Source organism: Amphiura filiformis, chromosome 3 (assembly GCF_039555335.1).
Source record: "Amphiura filiformis chromosome 3, Afil_fr2py, whole genome shotgun sequence".
NCBI lineage: Eukaryota > Metazoa > Echinodermata > Ophiuroidea > Amphilepidida > Amphiuridae > Amphiura > Amphiura filiformis.
In genome coordinates, this window is record NC_092630.1 from 71175651 (window position 1) to 71184065 (window position 8415).

The window sequence follows — 8415 nt, forward strand, 5'->3', positions numbered from 1 at the left end:
ATTCATTTGTACAGGAATTTTTTCATAGAACAGGGTTTTCTTTTTTCGTCGCCCGAGGGCCAATATTTTTCCCAGAAAAAATGTTACTCCCAGAAAAAATTGGTTTTCTTACAAAAAAAGTTTTCCCAGAACAAAATATTTTTCCCAGAAAAAATATTTATCCCAAAAAAAATATTTATCCTGGAAAAAACATTTTGCTCCGAAAAAGTATTTATCCAGGAAAAATATTTTTCCAGAAAAAAAACCATTAATCCCAGAATATTTTTTCTGGTTTAAGTTATTTTTCTGTGAGAATATATATATTTTTTTGTGGGAATAATATTTTTTGTGGGATTCAGTAATTCTATTCGTATACTACTAGTCAATACGGATGAATGAATCATACAACAAAAATTATACACCAATACGGATGAATGAATCATACAACAAAAATTATACACATGAAAATTCCAAGTTTGTTATATTTTTCTTTTTTTATTAAATAGAAAAAAAGGGCATCAGGCCTAAAAAATTGTTTGATTGGTGTAACATAAAAAATAGGGCAAGGCCTACTTTTAGGGTAGGTTGGGCTACGCCAATCAAACAATTTTTAGGCCTAATTATTATTATAAATAATAATGATTAAATAATTATTAGCTGCAAATAACACCGTCTTTTTTTTGGCTTTTTTTGTTGCACATTTCTGCCTTGTCAAAGGACGACACATAAACCGAGGGGTATACACGGTAATCCCTGATGCTGCAACACCGCAGGATTTCATCAGCAACTTGTTCTGTAAATTATAGTTCCCCTCATCTCTGTTCAGATGAAGCAGATCATGTTCGGAACAGTCTGGCTTTCAAAGTGTTTCACTTGCAAACGTGAAGTAATAATTTGTGCCCAGGCCTGCACAAACATTCTGCATTTGAATGTCAAGTAATTTTATGGATGCATTAATTGTCCAAGTCAGAACAGTAGAACTGCATGCATCTGTGGATGACATTGTTAATGAGAAGCTTTAAGAGTATCAGGGTACTTGTATATTGTCTTAATTGTGGAACACAACTCTGTAAATTCTGCGACAGTTCGAGAAACAAATTCGGAATTTAATGCGTTTGATCCGACATGAAGAAATAATATCTGGCTAAATTCCTATTCCTATTTCGACATCATATTCAATAGCCATCTGCTTGAACCATTTCTCCTTGCTTGTACATGTAGAATGGAGTGACATGTACGACCAGTCAACTGCGTCTTTGTAAATATCAAACATGTCCATAATCTAAGTATTTGGTGAGCGAGTCCCCAACGATAACAACTTGCAGAGCCCCCTAATCTGGCGAGCACCTGTAATAAAAAATGAAGATATCAGGTATTAATACTAGAGCCCCATAAAAACAAAAAACAAAATCGGATTCATCATTCTTAGAAGACTTTTTCGGCGAGGATTTTACAAAAATTTCCAATTTTGCGGCAATTTTTTGCAAATTTTTTTATTTGACCCCCCCAAAATCACTTTACCCCCCCTCAGAAAAAAAATCCCTTGCTGCCACTGTTATCATGATAGTTGGCAGTAGAGTACACATTAAGTTGGGTGCATATTAATATTATTGTGAGTTAAAAATATGCAATGTCCAACAAAATCGTATCGACGTCTCTACAGGTTTCAAACTTAAAAAACACTTGGGACCACCGATTTTTAAGGTCCGAGACCGAGATCGACATTTATACATCAGAGACCGATACCGCAATCAATATTCATGAATTGTAAGAGAGATCTAGCATTTACGTTTGTTGTCATTGATTGTTGTTGCAATGTTGGAGACGATGAATGCATTTATCCATCCATTATTTATAGGCTATATTTCTTCATGATTTCAGTATAAACACTTCTTCATGATAGTTTGAGATTCGGATTCCATAAATAAAAGTTGATGAATTCAAAATTTTAACCAGTTTCCTGACCTGAGATGTCATTACTGAGAGCTGAATTAAATTTATAAAACACGTCATATACAGTGTATAATCTGGGAATACCATGTTAAATCGTACGCAAGTGCCGATTGAATTGTATAAAATGGCCCGGAAAAATGGTAATTTTCGTCGGCGGATTTTTATTATTGGAACTTGTCGGTCCCCAATGATTTTGGTATCAAACAAAAGCTTCATCTCTCAACTACAACAAAAAACACAACGAAATTAACGTCAATTTCTTGACCCGGTCAAACGGATAGTTACAAACTACTCATGTCACACAATTCTTCAAACCCACCCGAAACTTCCAACCAATATTTCATCACTTTACGATCACCGAAACTCATCAAATTTGGACTTAAAATACTCGTAAGAATCTGGACATTTCAACTTACCTCGCCATTTTGTCGCAGCTCTGCATACCAACCCGGAAATAGCCTCGAAAGATATTTGACATAGGGCAGACCTTTCCTATGACGTATTTCACAGGGTTGACATCCTACGATCGCGGTTTAGAAAATGCGAGGTCAGCGCTGTGAGCACGATTACTGCACACTGACTGTAAAAGTGGGAGGAGATTTAAAAATATGGCTCTTAAAAGTGGAACGCACTCTGGAAGTTTGAATGGTCACCTGGGGCCAAATGCTATAAACTAATTATACACAAAGAAACAGTGTGAGTTCATTGGACAACCAGTAATCAGCCCAGTTGCTTTTGTACCGTAAGTTTATAACATTTAACCCCAGCGGGGCCATTTAAAATTCTGAATACGTACAACTTTGAAGAGCCCTATTTTTAAGCTCCTCCCATGTTAAAAAAATTGGTACATTACAAGTGTATTCCAGCAGTGGTGAATACCAATTGCTGACAAAGTTTAAGAAATATCACCTCAAACCCCTATAAATTTGATAATAACAGCACAATGTTGCATAAAGTCCGAAATTGTCTCCCCACAAAGCTCAAATTCAGCCTTCCTAAATTCGCCATTTTAGGCAACTTCGCTACATTAAGAGCACCATAATGTTAAGTTATGGAAAGCACATTTTCTATCAAACAACTATTTTACACCATCTCCCGACATACCCCAATTAAGGTTTGGCCCGTGCGGTTTAAGCAGACTCCGTCCAGACCAGTCGTGGAATCTTGCAAAAAAATATTCCATATTAAATGTCAAGTCTGTATATATATACACGGTATAAACATGTAGACACATATAACTTGTCACTGAAAGAACTTTATAGTCGGAAACTTTTGAAGGCATAAACCAAACATAACTAAATAACTGCATTTTGACAATTGACCGCTCTGTTTTTGATATAAAAGAAATTTACGGAACTACCTCATTTTCATGATGATGCGCAGTGATTAAGCCATCTTAATATAATACAGGGTGCCCCCCCCCCCCCAAAAAAAAGAACCCTCATTCCCTTTTTCTCTCATATTTTTAAACAGTTGATCAAATTTATTTTGGTATGTAAAGAAAACTGTAGTTGTATAGCTTTAATAAACCAAAACAATGATATCAATCGGCTCACAACTTTTGAAGATTATGCACTTTTAAAGAAAAGTACCTGTTTTTCACTCTGTCCACGGATAGCAAACAGAGCGGTTGGGATGAGTCGTGCTGCGGAGTGTCCTGCAAGATCATCAGACCTCACATCACCTGATTTCTTCATTTGAGGCAAAATCCAAAGTGACGTCTATGAGCGAGGACCTCCAGCTACCCTCCAAGTTCTTCGCAAACGTATTACTGCTACATTCGCAAGTATCCGGCGCACAAAGATGGTACACAACGCAATTGATGCAATGAGGACCAGTCTGTGAAATCTGTATTCGCAGACGTGAAACAACGAAAAAAAAAAAACCACTGAAATGTACCCAATCCAGTGGGTATAATTTGCAAAAAGCAGGCGATTTATAATGCGCGCAGGGGCTTTGAGACGAACTATTAAATTTGGATGGTCTTAGCGTTCCGAATACAAATCATCGATTGACATTTGAATCCTGGGAAATATTTGAAAATGAGGGAGTTCCGTAAAATTCTTATATTTCAAGAACGGTGAGATCAATTGTCAAAATTCAAAAAGTATCTTATAGCTGATTTATTCCTCGATCATACTAGGTATTTCGTTATGTAAAGTTGTGGCTTAAAAATACCTAAACAATTAAGTTTCTGACAATACAGTTCTTTCAGGGACACCCTACATAATTAGTTATACTTGCTGAAAGGAATGCTTGGAAGTTCAAATATTTAGTAAAGGAATACAATGATGGTACAAAAATTGCTTAGAAATACCTTAAACTGATAAGAAATAAATACAAAGTAGTTTGTTTTACAGTGTTGGATATTGAGATGGTTTATATTCGTGTTTGTGTATCGGTAATAAACATGATGTAAGACTTGTTCGAAAAGTAATAATCTATACGTATCTTTGTGGAAAAATATGTATGAAAAATACAAGTTGTACGTAGTCTGCACAGTATTAATACGTTGTTTATGCCCGGGTGTTTATGCCTACCTTATACCGAAACATGCACATAATGATGTATGTGAATTACCCAAGCATTCACGTAAATTACCTGTATAAAGTGAAGTATGAGATATGTTCATATGGACATACGAATTACTATTTTTGACAGCGACACGCTCATTCAATATGCAGTGTCAGACAGTAATGGGGAATATAATAACTTTGACATCTCTACTGTGAATGTCATGCAATCATTTGTTCCACAAGTGTCTGATTTCTGAGGCTGACAATGCCTCTTATGCGGGCCATATACGTTCAATTTGATTGATTAACTAGATTTCAGATACAAGATATACCATTGTGCACTGTACATACGAAAGGATATAGTGCAAGATGGTAAATTTTGTACCAATTAAATAAAACTGATCGTGTATGGGCCGCATATGGGGTTTTTGCATGAGAGGATGGTATTGCTATGATTATGATAAACTGTAAGCACTGCAAGCGACTGTCTAATCACAATCATTTGGCAAGTGCATGATCAATACGTGACCTCCTTCATAAGGCAATTAGGCCATTATAGACGGGGGAATATATGAAAATAAGGGGGGTTACGTCAAAAAAATTGCAACAAAAGGTTTTCCAACGGATATTATTCCTACTGGACCTCTAAAACAACAGAAAAAAAGTCCTAAAAAATCGGGCTCTCGAAAAGTGATTTTTTCAAGATGGCGGCCAAAATGGCCGCCAATACCCTTAAAATTGCTATAAATCACTTATTTCTTATCATAGAGCTATAATTTTGGTGTCTATCCCTATGATTGTGAGGTCAAATAATCCAATGAGACCATTCAAACTTTCACCAAGTGATGGCATCCATCTTGAATTTCAAAATGGCTGCCATTTCTGAAATATTTTGCTTAAATTGTGGATTTTTGAAAATTTTGACAGAAGCAGACTATGCCTATATCTTTTTTTTTAAATGTTTCATAAAACGATTAAAAATAATACAAAACAAATAAAATGGAAACATTAATTTCATTATTAAATGTATTATTCAATAAATTTCCCTGATGACAGCCATTTTGAATATCATGAAGTTGATATGATACAAATATTCCAGCCTCATGATTAACAGTAGAATAATAGGTAGTAAACAATTGGAACATAAGTTTTAATTAAAGTTAACATTTCTTGTGGTGAACCTTGGGCTACTAGTAATCAATACATTGGAAAACTTGCTCAATTTGAGACATTGATGGATGAATCTGAAGATGTGTACTCTTCGATAATGGCAGGTGAATCAATATTGGAGAGTATTGAGACATCTGATATATTGGGCAAGATCAAACTGGGAAACTGGAACTTGACAAAAGAAAGTCTGAACTACAAGCTAGGTTAAAGACCATTAAACTGTGTCTTAATTATCAGAAGATGTTCAGGGTGGTCAAAGCTCTGATCATGCCAAATCGCACCAGGTGCAAATATCTTTCATTCTCGATGGAAATCACTCATTCATCATTTGAGGATTTTGGTAGCAAAGCTATGGCTATTATGTTTGGCAGCAATGGGGAAAGTTCACTTGCAACCCTGCACTACAACATATTTGTCAAGAAGTTAACATCTGCAAAATCATTTGTCACTCCTGAACGTTTGCCGCCTACTGCATCCTCCTCCATATTCTCAGAGTTTACTGGGCCAGATTATGGTCTGGAGTGGACTGACAATGGTATGGATGTCATGGACTGAGGTGGAAAATAGACAGCGACCAGATTGTTCCGATCTTGTACGCCGGACATAAAGGCTGCCCCAGATAACCTACTCAAAATGATCCACTGTAATTGCAAAAACTGCCCACCTCGCTGCAACTGACGAAGATACAGACTACCATTTCTGCATGTCATGCTGGATGTGGATCCTGCAAAACATACAGCAATCAAATAATGGAAGATGAGAGGGAGAGTGAAAATAATGATGTAATCTAGCTAATTACCTCAATTCAATCCAATGAAGGCTTGTAGCGAAAACGTTATCTTCGCTATGTGCCTGTACGTGTATTTTTTTAATAAAATGCTATAGTAAACAATAACCCATGAGGAGTGACACAAGTCAAGAACTTATTAGGCACCTAAGCACTATAAAAGACATCCACATGGGCCAATTAATGGTTCACAGCAGCTTAGGTACAAGAAGAGTGAAGGGGTACAGTAACTTAAGCATCAGACACATGGAATAAGATGCTTATGCACTCTGCTCTTGAAGGATGGTGCGCCGTGTGGATGAAGCTTCTTGCCAGTTCTAGAAACTGCTACTGTGAGGGCATGGCAAGGCATGGAGAGGCTAGCTCTTCTGACTACAAATGGCTTTGGTAGCAGTGCCTTCAGATCTGATGGGCACAAACTGATGTGCATGTTGTAGAGGACTGTTGCTGCGGCAACTTGACTGACATTTTGTTGGAGAGATGTGATGTTCAGTTCTGTAATCGCTTCCTCTTCACTCACACCTATGATTCGAAGGGCCTTCCTCTGGATAGAGTCTAATAATCATAAATTGGTGGCACTCAAGACAGTGCGGCGTATTCCGTCACACTGCGAACCGTTTGCTCTGCCTCTCACATCAAGTTTGTTTGCAACTCTCCTCAGAGCGCTCAGCTTCTGTCCTGCTCTGAATGAGACGTTAGAGATATGTCCAGGCCAGCTTGCTGTCAACTGTGACTCTCAGGACTCCTTCTCAGCCAATTTGGTGGTATAGTACCAATCAGAAGATCTAGCTTGGTTGGATTCCTCTTTCTTGATATTGTCATTGCCTTACATTTTGATGGCTGTCTGCCGAGATCCTCATTTTCTCCAGGTCTCTGTTCAGGCTAGCAGTAACAGCTTCAGGGTTGTCTCGCAAAACAAGGTGGAATCATCTGCATAGAGGTATAGCTGGTTTTCACACCCATCACCCAGGTCATCAATGAAAACAAAAGTGGGCCCAATATTGACCCCTTGGGGAATTTAACTGATGCATTGATGAAGGAAGTTCTTGATGACTGGCCAGATAGGACAACTTTGATGGAACGATCTGTCAGGTAGCTTGCACTAGCTCCTAATCCAGGATACTCATTTTGCCATGAGTTTCGAGCAAAGGCCATTATGTCAGACCTTGTCAAATGCTCCTTTGATGTCCAGGGCAATCAGGTGCACTTCGTTGCCTCTGTCCAAGAAGTTGGACCACCCTTGAGTCATAATGGTGAGGATGTCAGCCGTGCTGTGTTGCCACATAAATCCTTAAACTTTTATCTGAAATCAGTTGGTTTCCAAGGAGGTACTCCTGAAGTTGGTTCTGTACAACAGCCTCCATGACCTTGCTGATGATGCAGAGCAGAGAGATGGGGTAGTACATAGATGGATTAGACTTTGAATCTCTCTTGTATACAGGAATGACAGATGATTGAACAGATTCATCAGGATCGGTATAGTAAACTGGTTAACAAAGTTGTTTGTATCAGATACAAAGAACTGTATTAACCAGGAATGACCATATGCAGTCTTCCATTGGAAAACTCCCTTGGAGAAGCAAAGCTCAAACAGCAGGCAATACCAGTAGCTTTATCTGGTTGCAGATTCCCGAGAAGCTTCCTAACATCTTTGACTTTGAAGACTATCTTTTCCATTGAGGACATTGTTGAATGCTGAACTTCAGGAGTAGATTCTTCTGCGCTGGCAAGCTGACATTTAGCGGCAAAGGTTTGACAGAATTTTTCAGCTTTGTCTTTTGATGTATTGTAGACTTGACGGTCATCCTTAAGCACTGGTATATCAACTCTGGTGGACTTACCAGCTAAGGGGTTAACAGTGTTCTACCAGTTCTTGCTACAGAGGCTGCTATCTGAGAGTTCTTTTCTCAAGTTGCTGTTATTATGTCTGAGCATACAGTATGAACTCTTTATGCCAATTATGTCTCAGTCGTCATATATTGTATGAACTCTCTATACCAATTATGTCCG

General features: G+C 37.8%; 1 long non-coding RNA gene across 1 annotated transcript; it reads right to left on the reverse strand.

Moving 5' to 3' along the window:
• Positions 1–454: 454 nt before the first annotated feature.
• On the reverse strand, positions 455–2493 carry LOC140149058 (uncharacterized). Its single transcript, XR_011858554.1, has 2 exons — positions 2349–2493; positions 455–1326 (listed from the first exon to the last, which is right to left on the reverse strand). It is a non-coding gene; the product is annotated as an uncharacterized lncRNA (long non-coding RNA).
• Between the last annotated feature and the right edge of the window lie 5922 nt (positions 2494–8415).